Source organism: Parasteatoda tepidariorum, chromosome 5 (genome assembly GCF_043381705.1).
Source record: "Parasteatoda tepidariorum isolate YZ-2023 chromosome 5, CAS_Ptep_4.0, whole genome shotgun sequence".
NCBI classification, from domain to species: domain Eukaryota; kingdom Metazoa; phylum Arthropoda; class Arachnida; order Araneae; family Theridiidae; genus Parasteatoda; species Parasteatoda tepidariorum.
The window spans coordinates 16396504-16413133 of record NC_092208.1 but is presented as its reverse complement, the minus strand read 5'-3'; the positions used below and the strand labels follow the sequence as shown (position 1 = coordinate 16413133).

At 27.6% G+C, this 16630-nt stretch overlaps 1 long non-coding RNA gene across 1 annotated transcript; it reads left to right on the top strand.

Moving 5' to 3' along the window:
- Nucleotides 1–10981: 10981 nt before the first annotated feature.
- On the top strand, nucleotides 10982–15960 carry LOC107456954 (uncharacterized). The gene is made up of 2 exons (XR_006225433.2): nucleotides 10982–11151; nucleotides 15217–15960. It is a non-coding gene; the product is annotated as an uncharacterized lncRNA (long non-coding RNA).
- The last annotated feature ends 670 nt before the right edge of the window (nucleotides 15961–16630 follow it).

Below are 16630 nucleotides of genomic sequence, written 5' to 3'. Positions count from 1 at the left end.
ACTATCATGATTTCAAAAACGCAAAAATGAAATTTAACTATACATTAGAGCAGTGTTTCCCAAAGTGTGGTACGCGTACCCCCAGGGGTACGGGAACAGTTTAGGGGGGGGGTACGCGTTCCTATGCGAAATATCTTGCAACAAACGAAAATTTCAAAAATTTTTTTTATTTAAAAACAAAGCTGGCCATGAAAATTACAATTACGTATTTTTCTATTGGCTATTTTTTGCAGAGTTAACAGTTAATAATTAGTGGTGTCAACGGCCAGTTGTGATTTTAACTTTTGCGCAATTTTTTTATAGTAAAAAATAAATTTTTTTATTAGTGTTACACAGCGTTACGAAAAATTTTGAAATGGTACTCAGAAGTCATAAGTTTGGAAAACACTGCATTAGAGTTAAGTTTTGCCTTTCGTTAGGTGAGGGGCATAGGACTTGTGTGGTTGTTTTGTCAAGTGATTCGTGGAATGTGAACTGGTGCTATCGATGAGAAATACTAGACATTTTTGTATTATGAAGTTCTATGGTGCTGAAATGGTGCTATACATAAGTGAAAGTTTCATATTTTAAAAGTCCAGGTTCACCAACTGAGGAGTTTAGGACATTGGAAACTCCTCAATTGTAAGAAAGAATGGCGGAAATATTGTGGTATTAACTCTGGGATTCGATTCCCCGCTTAGCTGGTCATGAGACTGACAAATGAATCCTTTCGGCTAAAGCAGGGCTGCCCAATTGCAAAGATCCCACGGGTCAGAATTTCGGTCACTGATCACCTGGCGAGCCGCAGTTTCAAAAAGTTGAACAACCTTACCTCTTATACAATAACAATTATTAGTTGAATTATTAATTATAAAACAATAGAACAGAAGGATTATAAAACAATTTGCTTACATTTTAATTGGAAAACAGAGGCCGATCAGCCTGAATAAGAAGTTGGTGGGACGCATGCGGCCCGCTTGCCGCCAGTTGGACCGCCCTGGGCTAAAGCATGTACCCAGGTGCATGGCAGCTGCATAAGGTGTTCATTCCACACTTATTACTAAAAGATGATTAAGCATTCGTTCTTGTGTTAGATATCTGGTAATACAAAATGAGAATATGAATTCGTAATTCTCAACACAAAGCCTAGCTTCCAGCTTTCGAATAATAAGCATTTGATTCTCATCGGCTGAGAGCCTAATGGACACGAATAAAATTTTGGTTTTTTAACTGCATTACCTGAAAACAGTCAATGAACGATTTACGATTAACAGTTTCAATACCATCTTTTTTATAGTTATCTGATTGTTTTGGTTGAAAATGGTCTCATAGTAATTAATTACATAAATTGTTATTTAGCCAATTTTCCGAGAAAATTCTATCATTCATGCCTTTTGTAGTGAGGTATCTGGATTCTTGATTTTAAAAAAAAATAGCCGTAATCTCGAATGCATGGTTACAATAGGGTAGTCGAAAGTTTGGCTACCTAAAGGATATTTTTACTTAATAAATGAAATGATATTTCGACAGGTAAAATGAATAGTAAACTTCGTATAATTGTTATTAACTTATTTTTTTCCAGATATTTTCATATAAAAATTTCTGTTATAAATTTAATTAGGCTTACATCTGAATGCCTGATATAAAAAAATATTGTCATGACTAATCCTTGCTATTTTAATACTTTGCAGATATGAATTTTTAAAAAATATTTTTCAGATAAAAGTATCTAGTATAGATCTAAATCAGATATATATCTCAATACCTGGTGAACGGAATATCACAAATGATTGGTTATTATTATTTTAATATTTTCTAATAAAAATATCTGGTTTGTATTTGATCATATACATATCTGAAAATCTAGTGATAAGATTACTATTATTATTATCATTTAAATACTTTCTAAAATTGTTTTTTTTAAAAATATTTTCAAATAAAAGTATATGTAAAAGAATGATCAGGTAAAGTTCAGATAAAAGTAATGTAATATTATTATTATTGTTTTGCAGTTTTCCGATAAAAATCTTTGGTATGCATTTGATCAGATGCATATCTGAATAGATATTAATAAAATAATAATAATAATTATTATTATTTTCCGTATTTTTATTTTAAATATTTTCAGAAAAAAATAATTTGGTATATATTTGATCAGGTTTACATCTGAATGTTCGATGAACTAGAATGTTATTATGCTTGTATCATTATTTTCCAATAATTTCATAAAATATGTCTTTATTCATTAAATGAATTAAACAGAGAATCTTTTTTTGTAGCGTAATATAAGTTTCAGAAAATAAATTTATTTTATAGACAGATAAAATTAAGAATTTCAAATAAGAATAAAACAATTTGCTTTACAACTATAAAAAAAAAAATAAAAAAATAAAACATAAATAAAAAAAATAATTTATTATTCCGCGCTTGGGTCCCGAATGGACGAAAAATAAAGAAATCACAATGCAATTGTCGCATTTACATGCATTCTACAATTGTCGTTACTTAAAACTTGTTTTTAAAATTGAATAAAGACAATCATTAAAAAATTCACAGATATAAATAATATCATTATTTTTTTAAATGGTGTTATAAGAGATATTTTTATTTGCTTAGGAAATAAAACAGTGCTTTCTTTTTGTAAGGTAATCGAAGTAATAAATTATCTTTAGTGAAAAATATTCAAATGTCAATAAAAAAATGTCAAAGTACGGTAACAACTTTGAAATTTTTTTATCTAAAAAGCTCTTTAATTTTTCAGTAAAAGCTCTTTAATTTTTCGAGCTAGCATAATGGGTGCAACAACAAACAAATCACCATGCAACGATATCATAAAAGTACCGTTATCTACATTTTTTGAACAAAATATTAAGGAAAATTATGAAAAAATTCATGGAATCAAATATTATCATTATTTTTTCAAAAATAGTTCAATAAAACATGTTTTTATTTGCTTAAAGAATCAGACAAAGATTTAATTTTTTAAGATAGCTGAAGTAATAAATTGTCTTTAGTAGAGAAAAAAATTTAATTACCAATAAAAGAAATTCGAAATATTATATGAAAAGCTCTTTAATTCTTCGAGCTAACATAATGGGTGAAAAATAAACAAACAAATAAATCATCATGCAACTAAATTTTAAAAATACTATTACCTAAATTTTTTAAACAGAATAAAGACAATCACTAAAAAAATTCGCGGAATTAAATAAAAACGCGGATCTCCGAATCGCTAAATGAATCTTCATTAAACGCTTGAGTAGCTTAAAGAGACAAGGCTAGATTCTAAATGTTACGAATTCTTTCCAACAATCAACAATTCCGTTTTTAAGCCTTATTTTGTGCCTTTTGTTTCCAAAAACACGCCAAAATGTTTGCGGGTCACACAAAAATGTGTGAAATTCTCATAGGTGATTCCGTATTGATAGTTTCACGGTCGTGAACCGAACGAACTCGATGGAACAATAGAACATTTTAATGAGATTCCATTATCTTTAAAAATCCTTTCAAACGATAACCTGGTAACATTAAAAAAAAGTAGCTCATAACCTTGTAGTAATTTATTTGGGTGTTTAGTGACTAATGACATGGAATTATTGTAATTCTTTTGTTATTATGAAGCCTAACCCTTTTCGTCGAGTAAACACGGCTCTTAATTTACTAATATAAAATCAAATCAGAAGTTAGTTTAATTGGACATAAACTAGTGAGGTTATTGCCTTCTGAATCTAAAGTATAATCAAAATTCACGATTTGTAATTTTCTTTTTTTAAATATTCACTGTTCATATTCATTATAAAAAATTCCAGATTAAATTATGGTATAAATTACCGGCAATTTAAGTGCATCATAAGTATAATCCATTTTTTCGTAAACTCCATTTTCACCGTGAAATACTATGCTGTATTTTTTGCAGTAATAATTACTTAATTCAGTGATTTTACGATAATTACTACTGTAAAAATTAGGGTTGATCAGTTTTTTTGTTTCGTAACAAGTTCTGGTAAAAATGGATTTTTCGATAAAAAGTACCGGCACTCAGTACTTTTTACAGTAATTTGATCCTAACTTTTTTACAATGCATGCGTTTAGTGATTTTTGTTTTAAATTTTACTTTTTTTTTAACATTGTTATACGATTAAATAATAATCCTAAAATCACATTTTTAAAAAAAATTTAAAAAAAGTTTTTAAGAAAGTTTAATTATTTTGATACAAGAATGTTTCTAGTTTAAACAGCCAAAATAACTATGCTTTGATGTTGGCATGTCTTTCAGTTGAAGATGGAAACTTTAAGTTTTCTGTTACAAATACATTGCAAGAACTTTAAATAGGAATGTTTCTAGTTTTAATAACTAAAAATAACTATGCTTTGATGTTGGTATATCTTTTAGTTGAAAATAGAAAGTTTAAGTTCTCTGTTGCAAATGCATTGCAAGAAATTTAAATAGGAATATTTCTAGTTTTAATGATTAAAAATAAGTATGCTTTGATGTTGGCATGTCTTTCAGTTGAGGAGGCAAAGTTTAAGTTTTCTGTTGCAAATAAATTGCAAGAAATTTAAATAGGAATATTTCTAGTTTTAATAACTAAAAATAACTATGCTTTGATGTTGGCATGTATTTCAGTTGAAGATACAAAGTTTAAGCTTTTTGTTCCAAATACATTGCAAGAAATTTAAAATAATTTGTAAATTTAACGTGGTTAATTTTGAGTAGGTTACTTGAAAAGAGAAAAAACCTAGGCAGCTTTATCAACTGAGTGTTCGAAATTTATGCCAAAAAATAATTCCTGTGTGCTTATGTTGCAATTCTAGAGCCATTAATGAACACGGATTGTGGTCGCAAAAGAGTTAAAGAATGAAAAATGATAATTATTAGAATTTTGACTCACATTTTTTTGACTTTATTAAAATAAGTTAAGGTGAAACGGAAATGCTAATTTAAAATTATTATTCAAAATTGTTAAAAAGGAACTCGTTCTTAAAGTCTTACGCATATCGCATTTGGATCATGTCGGTATAATCAATTTTGCTTATTTTTAACCGGCATAATGGTATTTATGTTGTAGTTTCAACATTTTAAGCAATGTGTATTCCTATTGTTACGAAATTCAAGGGGAAAACACTCAGTGCAGGATAATTTTAGGCTTGACATTATTGACGATCAAAGTTTTGAATTAATTACTTTTTGATTGCAATAAGAAATTTGAAAAATTATATTACATCAAAACATTTCAGTTATCATTAAACCAAAAGATGATATAAAATTGTGGTCATTTGCTCGTAAAAAAATTTTAAAAACTGAAATCAGAATGGGATCAAGCAAAAATGATTATGCAAAACTGAAGAAAAGTTTGGATTCTAAAAGAATTTTAATTTCAAGAATATTCTAGAATCATATTTAGAAAATGTGAAGCGTAAGGTGACGAAGTAATTCATTCTGAAATTTAAGAGGCAAAAACAATGATACTGTTGAAAAAGTTAAATTAATCATTTTTTAATTCAAAAGTGAACTTTTTGGAGTGAAATAATTTTTTTAAAGCATTAAACCTGAGTACATAAAAACAAAATGAGTATATATGAGCTAACATCATGCATTTCTTAATATTTTCAATTTCCAATTGCATTTTATAAATAAATAAATTAAAAAGGAGTTTTAAAGTGAAAACTAAAGTGTAATAAAATAAAGGGACCAATTCAGGGTATATTCTCAGAACAATATAGAATAATGTTAATGTTATGAGACAATAATATAACAATAATGTTGGCGTTGTTAGATGCAATCAAGTTGTGTTTTTCGTCATTATTTATTGCATCATCTTTCCATCATTTTTTTCGTCCTTTAATACTTATCGTTATTTATTGTTAAACAAAACCTATGAAAATAAAAATATAAAAAATGAGGAAAACTAAAATTTGATTCTATTACAATTTAAAAGAATTATAAAGGAATTATAAAACAAAAATTATCATTAATTACGACATGTAGAATTTACAAACAAATATGTGTGCTACATTTTAGTTAGTGGAACTCTATTAAATTATAGATATAAATTTTTAGAATTACTTAAGGCTATTTCAAGACAATTAAGAATATTGAAACTTTATCTTAATCGTACATTTTATGAAATTTTTTCTCCAAGTTTATAAGCAATGCGATTTTATTTAAGAGACCCTTACAATGTTGTGCAATTTGTTATTAGTTTTCATAAAACTTTCCTCTGAAACAGTAACTTTAAACATTGCAAAATTATTTAATCCAGTTCAAAAAACTTAAAAATTTAAATAAAAATATCCTTATTACACAACTAAAAACATGCATGCATATTTTAATGGTGAGCTGTAGTTGAATAACATCATTGAAGACAATCACAAACATTCGCCAACTAGTTATTAATTGTAAATAATTACAGAAAATGTCCAGAAACGTGCCAACATTGGAGTTTTCAGAAGCAAAAATATTTAATGTATAGTGTGAAGGAGGAAGATCTTGGCATAAACTTTTTGCATTTTAGTTGTTTAAAGTTTTCATACACCATTTAAATTATATATGAAAGTTCGATTTGGTGTTAACTAGAAAAAGAAGTGTTCCTATACACAATTTTTAGGATTGTTCAATACCAAATTCGGAGAGATAATACACAACAGTTTTTACTGTGTTGTAATCATAAGAAGAAGAATATAGTTATTTTGAGTTAGCAATGTAATAATTAGTGATAATTTACTATGGGAATTTATAAAACTGTTACTCAATATACTCAATATACTTTTAATTACTTTTTAATGAAAGATAATTTTATAAAACCGAAAAAATATATGAGAAGAAAATTACTTTTTCATTTAAATTTTCTTAATGAAAAAAAAAGGAAATTTAATTTACTAAAATAATTTTTTAAGTAGTTCAAGTGTGTTTTAATGTCTTAAAAAATTAATAATCATGTTATTGAGTAGCTCAGGATCAAAACAAACTAACTTCTGTTTTAAATAGTACTTCCACTGTTTTAAGCAATAAGTTATTAATTCATGTTGATACATTGTAAAAAATGTTATGAAATAATATAGTAACTCATTTTTTTTTTTTTTTTAAAAGTGTCATCAGCAGATTTGAATATCAGTTAATGGATTGTGTTATAACATAAAACCTGATTGCATAAGAAAATAATGAGTATATTTTACCTAACGTCATGCAATTACCCCTTTTTTTAATTACATTAAATGAACGCATACATAAAGAAATTTAATTGTATTTTGAAAGTTCCTTTTCATAAAAATGATGAAATTGGGAAAATAACATAATTTAACTTCAAAAATAAACGAAAATATTAAGGTAAAACTTTTTTCATTACTGAAAAATTTTGGAACAAAGAATCGATTTTAAATGATGACCGGAAATAGACTGCGCTAGATAGGATTATTTTCCTATCTGTTCACGAATTTGATACTAATCATAGCGTGATTGGAATGTATATCGGTTAAGATCGGTTATATCGGTCATCAACAGATCAATAGACTGATTGTTATAAAATTTTACCTATCGGGGATTCTCAAAAATAACCGCAATAATTTTATTTGATTTTATCTAATTTTATGTTTTCTTCATTTCTTCCGTTTTCCGATTTATTCTTCCTATTTATGCTTCCCGTTTTTATTTCCGTTTTCTGACCCACAATAATTCAATTTTTCGAGTATATTTTGTTTTCGCTACAAATTTGACTTTTTTTAAAAATTTATTTTTAAATTATTTCATTATCATCACTAGTATATTTCCCACTGAATATTCTAATATTTTTTAATGTAATGAAATATTATAGCTCATTATCGACATGGATACAGTTGTTTTTGTTTAAAAAGAATGATGTAAATTTTTTGTTTTCTTTTCTATTAGGTGAAATAAATTTTTTTTTTCTTGCGAAATATTATGGTTTCAAATTAAAATTATTTATTAATTAAATTCAAATTCTAAATTTTGAATAATAAGTTCCTCAATGCAAAGAAAAATAGTACTGCAGTGGACTGATCGTAAAGACACGGTTCCCAGTAGAACACCGAAGTCAAGCATCACTGGCTGCGGTCAGTAAGCGGGTGGGTGACCACTTTGGTTAGCCTACGTAGGAACCGAGGGTGCGCGGTATCGTCCGCGTTAAACTCTGTGCTCGACTTCACTCGCATGTCGTCGGGTTACCAAAGCAAGGGATCCATCCCCTCTGCAGAGGATCAAAATTGCGATGACATGTCTACGGATCATCCTCAAGGATGCTTCCCAGACCGTCGCCAACAGCCCATTGTGCAGCTCTAGTGCGACGTAAATAAAATACCTACCTACCCAAAGAAAAATAATTAATAATATTAATAACGTTATTCCCTTTTTAAAAACTTTTCCAGCGCTCACTTTCAGAATAATTGGTTTAATACTGAACCATAACATGGTGCGATGGTTCAATTCTTAAAGACACTTATCTGTCATTGTGAAAGAATATGGATCGATCCTCAGTAGCGGCTTGAAGCTTACACTGTAAAAAATTAAAAAGACCGGAGCTCAGGATGCCGATACTTTGTACCTTTAAATGCATTTTTACCGGAACATGTTACAGAACATAATATGATGTAACGTAATTTTTATAGTATTAATTACCGAGAAAGAACTGAATCGCTTTTAATAAATAAATATTGCAGTAAAAAATTACGATATAATATTTTAAGGCAAAAATGGATTTTATGGTGAAATGGATTTTACGGATTATGCACCCCAAGTTCCGGCATTTATACCGTAATTTTTTCAGTGTACCCAGTGAGATCGTTGGGTACGAGCTTGGGTACCAGGTTAACCCGCACAAACTTTCTGACCCACAACAGGCTGTTGCTGGAATGCTTTACTTTATATATCGCTCATTTTGATTGGACAATAAGTGCTTAGAGCTAAACTACTAAATACAGTAAAACCTTTAATGATCCCCTGCCTAAGTTGATCTCTATCATGAAGAACCTATAATTTACCTTGTAATTTAAAAGGGGAGAAACTTTAATAACCTGTCACCTATCTTGCGAGCAGAGCACAGAAATAATTTACATTTATTTAATAGAGTTACTATTTAAACCCTAAGTTGACCAAAAAAAGGTTTTTTTCTTGGAAATTTTGATACTATTCTGTTATTTATTGGATTTTCACTGAGTTCATTAGATAGCTCTAAATCTAATATAAACATTTTTATAAGCTGACCATATAATAAAACTATTTGATTAAACTTTACACTCAAAATAGCTCTAGCTTGTTAAATTTTTCATAACAAAATTAAGTTTTCTAATTTCAGCCTGATTGCTACAAACATGCTCTAGCAGGAAATTGTCATGGCTAGTCATAGAACATTAATATCCAAGTATACGCTGGCTCGCACGGGTTGTTTGCAGGACAGCTTTACTTTTTCTTTATTGAACTATAATAAACGGTTCTTTAAATTTGTTCCAGTCTTTAGAAGGTGTTAAGTAAGGTTTTGCTTCCACTAAGATTGAAACGTAATATCGTATAATCAAGTTCAAGAAAAATTAACTCGCACGATTAACATTTTGATTAGGTATGTAAATTAAGACCTTATAAAGGTTGCAGTAAATTTGCTCCAGATAGTTTGCGCAACAGGTTTTTATATTGCATTCTAGGAAAGGTTTTTAGTGAAAATTAAGTTTTTCAGGTACTTATCAGGGTTTTGAAATTTATGATTGAATAAAAGTAGTAAAAATTTTCTTCTGCCAAAAGTAGTATTTGAAAAAATAAGATATGAAAAATTAAGGCGTCTCAATTTTGAAATCCTGATAATTTACAGATCAGAGTCAAAATTTATGATTGGAAAAAAAAATTGGAGCAGTAAAAATGAAGGTTTTTCATGTCTCAAAATTTATATTTGATCGAAAATTAAGTACGAAAAATTAAGGTTTTTCAGGTATTTATCAGGGTATCAAAATTTATGCTTGAATAAAAAAATTAGAGTAGTAAAAATTAAATGTACCTGAAGTGCTACAAATTACATTTAAAAAATAAAAATAAAGCACTAAAAATGAAATTTCTTTGAGTATTTCAATTTTTTACGCTCTGATAGATGCCTCTTTCTTTCCTTTGCTGGCGAAAATGTTGTATATTTATCAATTGCAAGATGCATCAAGATTGTATAACTATTTAGTGGGAAATCAATTTATGCAAATCTATTTAATTTGTTTGGTAATTAAATCAATACATTTACCACTGTTTATTCAATGTTTAGGAATCGTATAGCATACACGCGCGGAAAACGACGGTCTTCCACTTTTTTTATCATATAATTTGCATGGTAGTTATTTATAGCATTTTTTTCAATTAGAATGCAATGTTTTTAGACTCGTAAAAAAATGCATTAAGAAAGGGCTTTATTTCTTTTAAACTACAGAGTATTCTGGAGAAAAAAGTATTCGTTAACTGGTGAACCGAAACTTAAAATAACACTTAATATATTTCCCCATTTCATTATTATTTTTAAAAGTGTATTATAGTACCTATATTTCTTAGAAGAAAAAAAATTTCTCACTTCAAGCTTTAAATTCTTTTTATAAAATCACTCAAGAAAGGAACAATAATAATGTTATAATACCATTTTCCGTTACTTTTTTTTCTTACTAAAAGTAGAAAAAAAAGGAACAATTGTGAAAAAAAAAAGCAAACGATAAATTCACTTTTTATTCAATTTGAGCTATTATTTATTTTCGCTGAGCAAACGATTTAATAAAATCATTCAGTTATGAAAAACTACTATAATAAGTATTTTTTTTTCTTCTTTATTGTCGGAAACAGTAAAAGGCCTTACGGTATCTAAAAAAAATTCCTTCCCAATAACCTACTTATTAATTTTATTTCACTCCTTCATAGTAATATCCGTCTTCCGTCGCTTGACACCTCCAGTTTGGGTGTTGAAGTTGAGGCACATCTGTTGGAGTCGATGCTCTAATGTCCGGGTGAACTAATGGTTCAGGGGTCAAGTGTGTCAGGCGGGTGCCGGAATGTTAGGATTCACTCCGCCCGACCGTTAGATGTAGGCTAATTAGGCTCGGATATATAACCTGAGAGGTAATAGAGGTAGAAATTACTTTCGTCTTCGGAACCTTTCTACCAAGACTAGTAAGATTGAGCTTTCTCGTTTCACCTTTCCTTAAGTGAGTTGATATAATTTTTTTTTAAACGTTATGCTTCATAAAAATTAAGACTTTTTCATCTCTTATTATTGAAATCTAACAATTTTATTAGACTTTTCCGTCCCTTATTATTGACATTCAGGAACGTTAGTAGACTTTTTTTTACTTCTTGCTATTAAAATTTAAGAACTTCTTACTGTTAAAATGTAAGAATTTAGTAGTCTTTTTCATCTCTTATTATTGAAATTTAAAAATTTTAATTTAAATTTTAATTCTGGCATAATTATTTCGTTCCTTTTCTTTACAAGCAGAAATGAAAATAACTATTTATATCAATAATTTGAAGTAAATCGTGAATAAATAAGAAACCTAAACATTATTGACAAATTATATAAATAAGAAATGCTATTTTTTGAAGAAAAAAAATCTAAATTTTAAGCTGTTATTGAATAATATTTTGTATATGAAGGTAGAGTAATGATTTATTCTTATTATAATCTGATAGTTGCTGGGCTGCAATTAAGATCTATGCTACCATGAATTTCAAAATTTATATTTTACACTTATGATTTTTGTTTAAATTGACTTCATGCAAATTTCTAAAATGCAAGAAAAATGCCTTTTACTTCTTGTAAAAAATTCTTCTGGTAATATTAAACATAAACCTAACATTATATTACACAGGTTAACATAAAAGTTAATAATAACATAAGTAATATGTTAACATAGAATAATAATTAAAACACTAATTATTTAAAATTAATTTCGCTTAAGCCAATAAAATCTCCAACTAAAAAAGTTTCAGTGATAGTTTTAATTTCAAAGAAAATAGTTAGATTTTATTAATATTCTATAGAGTGCCCAATAAAATTTGTATACAAATCAAATAGTTATAAAAAGCTTATTTTCTTTCAGTTTTAAACTCTTTGTGCCATTTTGTTTAATATCTTTGTTGTGTAAAACTTTTTGTACTTTCTTTTTAATATTCTGAATTTTAAAATGTTTAAATTACTATGAGTATCATATGCGAATAATTGCTTTAAAATATTCTAGTTCATCGTTTGTTTCCCATAGTTTTTGTCCAGATTTAATATTTTGAATTTAAAATTTTGTTCTAATATATTGAATGAACAAATAAAGAAAGAAGCAACAACGATTCTAGCTCTCAAGTAAAACTTAAGCTCGCAGTGAAATTATCTTTCTTATTAATTATTAAACAACAAAGGGTTTCATAGGTTTATTTTGTAAATTATTTATTTAGGAAAATTTAAAAACTACAACTCTAAGCACTTTCTGAATAAAATCTATTTAATAGATAAGCATTAAATATATTTTTAAATACATCTTTTTGCATTAAACAGATAATATTTCCAAATTAAACTATTGTTTATATCTTGTAATGGCTATATACATTATGCATATTTCATACATCATTAAGCTAATTGTCCGTAATTGGATTAGGAAATATCACGTAAATATATTTCATAAGTTTATAGAGGTACGAACAAATAATTAAAAATTATTATTGCATATTTTTTTTAAAAAAAACTTATATTCTATTAATGGCTTGGGATATTTTTAACAAAACGATTCGAAAGTTTGTTTTATAAATTATTATAAGTTATTCCGATAAAAAAGATTAAAAAAAGTAGCACCAAAACACTTTCTGAAAGAAATCTATTTAATAAGTAAATATTATTTATATACAAAGATATCTTTTTTGTATTTAAAAGATAATCTTTTCGCTTGAAGAGGCGCGTGGCAGTAAATTATTATCATGAAAATACAATTATTGAAGCGTTTTTTTCTTTCATGCATAAGCTTCGATTGTTACTTCTTAAATAAACCGATAGAAATATTGGTAACGAAAAATTTTTTAAAATTTCTTATTGAATTAAATTGTGTTAGGAAAATAAGACTATTTCCGAATACAGTAGTTATAAATAAAAATATTAAGGATAACATAAATTCAAGTTTACAAGAAATCTAATGAAATTTACTTATTATAATGATAAATACAATCACTTAATTTATTGCTACTACCACTTGAAAAATTATTATTATCATTATTGTTATTATGTTATCTTATTATAACATTTAATCACAGACATATTTAGACACAACTTAAGAGGCAATAAGTTATATTGACTTTTTAAATAAATTTTGCGTAAAACTGTTAATTTGAAGAGTATTTATATAATAACCGTAATTTTAACTCAAATTCACAAAACAAGCCTATGAATGTAGTGTACGAATTGTATTTGAAGTATACGGAACGTACGGGTTGAAGGAAGTGTACGGATAGCGTAAATTTCAATGTTTATTGTGTAACTTTTAAGGGGGTATTGCACAATATTAAATTAAAATTTTATTGCATAGTTTAAATTTCGTGAAAAATAAATTAAATTTATAATTTATTTAGTGTATTAAAATTTGTTTTTATTATGTACAATATAAAAAATACAGGATTAAATTGCGTTTAAGGTACCCGCACCCTAGGTGCATCAGCAGAAAAATCCATTTTTTCCGTAAAATTTAATACCGTAATTTTTGCAGTAATATTTATTTAATTGCAGTGATTCAGTAATTTCACAGTAGATATTACTGTAAAAATTATGTGGTTAATTACGTAATTTTACAGTAATATTTATTTAATTGCCGTAATTCAGTTATTTCACTGTAGATATTACTCTAAAAATTATGTGGTTAATTATGTAATTTTACAGTAATATTTATTTAATTGCCGTGATTCAGTAATTTCACAGTAGATATTACTCTAAAAATTATGCGGTTAATTACGTAATTTTACTGTAATATTTTTTTTAATTGCCGTGATTCAGTAATTTCACAGTAGTTATTACTCCAAAAATTATGTGGTTAATTATGTAATTTTACAGTAATATTTATTTAATTGCCGTGATTCAGTAATTTCACAGTAGATATTACTATAAAAATTATGGTATATCAGATTTTTATTCCATAAAATTCTGCTTCAAAAAAAATTTTAGGGTAAAAATTAACTTCACCCTGATGTTACAATGTATTGAATTCCTAAAAAAAAATTGTGTTTTTTTTTTTTTTTTTTTTTTTTTTTTTTTGCATGCCTTTGAAAAATATTGCTTTTAAAAAATTGTTAAAAAATTAATAAAATTTTTAAAAAATAAAAAGTTTAAGATTCTATTCCATAATAAAAGATTTTACGTACAAAAAAAAATGTGATATCTTCAGTAGTGTTCAATTTTTTATTTCTGTTTTTAACCTCAGTTTATTTAGGGTCTTACATAACAGACTCGCTTAATATATGTTTATAGCATGTTTGGCAAAGAAAAGAAAGGAAGAGTGCACAGAAAGGGTCGCAAATTCATATTTTAATGAAGAAAATGGAAAAACGTTTTCAAAATCTAACAAATCTTTTTTTTATGATAGCAGATTTAAAAACACCAAAAATACTGTGATTGTGAGAGGAATATTTTTGCAATAATCCTTCTCAAACAATCAAACAAGTTTTGCTAATTTTAATCTGGTTTCACTTGTTAATGAATCGTCATGTTTTGAAAAACTTTTTTTTTTCTCTCGTTAATTTGAGACTTCTAGTACCCATTCTTTTTTTTTAACTGAATTTTGACATGCATTCTAAAAACATATATTACTTTATTAAGAGCATTATTTTATTAAGAATATTATTTTATTAATATGTTAATTTATTAATTGAAGAATAAATAATAGTACTAAAAATTAAGATACTGTGTATTAATTTATTATATTATTATTTAATTTACTAATTCATTTATAATTTATTTATCATCATCCTTAATATGTTAGTATATTATCATACATTAAGGGCGGTGATATGGAACGATGTAGGCAATAATAACGAAATTGTCATGACATTGAGTAATCCGTTTCATCCAAAAACATATGTATAAAACAAAAAAATGACTTGTCAATTATCTTTACAAACTCGGTAAAATTAAACTTGACTTGATTAAAATTACAACTTTGCCAATTATCTCATTAGTTTCCACAAAATCACAAAAAGAATTCACTTATTTTGCCTTCCCAGCTAATTTTTCACTTTTCTTCCAGACTTAAACATGAATACCATTGCATCGATCGCTTTATTCTTGACCATGGTCATCATGGTCAGTGCCCAGCAGCACGAACCCAAAGCTGACGTTGTTGGAAGGACACACAGCGACATCGCAGCCAGAGTCAACCTCGGAACAGCTATTAGTTTAGTCGTCCCCATCGCTCTGGGTGTAGCCCTCGTCGCCCTGCTGGCCCCCATCTTCCAAGGGCTGTTCGCCTCTCCCATTCCATTCTCTCCATCTCTTGGATATGCCAGGAAATCCAAATCACTCTTTTCCGGTTTTAATCAGGAAACCGTGATGCAAGTTCTGGAGACCCTCACCAAGGCCATTGACGCTTACGCTGAGGCTGACAACAACAAGGCAATACCAAAATGAGCCGAAGATTCATCAGATTGAAATGTTTCATTGTAAATAAGCGCCTATAGTATCATTGTGCTTAAATAGTAGGATTCTTTTAGTCATTTTTTGTGCCTGTTAAGACTGGTCAAAATTTTTGTTTAAACAACCAAATATTACTACTGTTTTTGGCACGAATTCTTAAGTCTTTTAGAGCTTTACAGAAAAATAATGATTGAGCAAGCTGGACCTTGCATAAATAATTCCATTTGTTTTAGAGTTAGATCATAAAAAGCCAACACATGTGGGAAAAAAATCGAAATTCACTCGCCGTACAATTTCATCCTTTAACTTATTGTTATAAAAATATTTATGTTATTTATTAATAAAACTACTTTTTAAATATTGTGTTATGCCTCTTGAAATATTAATTTTTCAAACAGTGACTTATCAATGATAATTATATTTTAAGCTCTGCTATTCACGTTATTACTTGAAATCGGTATTTTAAAACAGGGATGGCGAACCTTTATACACTAACGTGCCATTTTCTCTAAAAAAATTGCTTAATGAGGTCATAGACGTGACGTCAAATAATTTTGACTTCGTGATTATTGGGAAAATAATAGTACTAAATACTATCAACTCAAAACTCTTTATTTACATTGAAAAAAATACATTTTGCAATGTCTCAGTTATACACGTAATTCAACTTAAAGTAGCATCAGTGTGACTTCAGTTGTTGCAGATTAGATGACAAATAACTTATATTAGGTTGTAAGATGTTAGTTTAAGCAGGACTGTTGATTTTTTGCTAGTTATTTATTGTTAGCTTGGTTTTTGCGGTTATTAATTGTTTTTTTAGTATTAACTTTTAATTGTTTTATTAATAATTGCTTATTATTTTGTTTATTTTTTGTGAATTTTAATTTAACTGTTACATATGCTTCATAGCGTAATAACATTTATGTAATAACAATTCATAGTGTAACAACAATTGTGATCGGTGGAGTGCCCAAAATATTGTGTCGCGTGCCATAAATGGCACGCGTGCCATTGGTTCGCCATCCCTG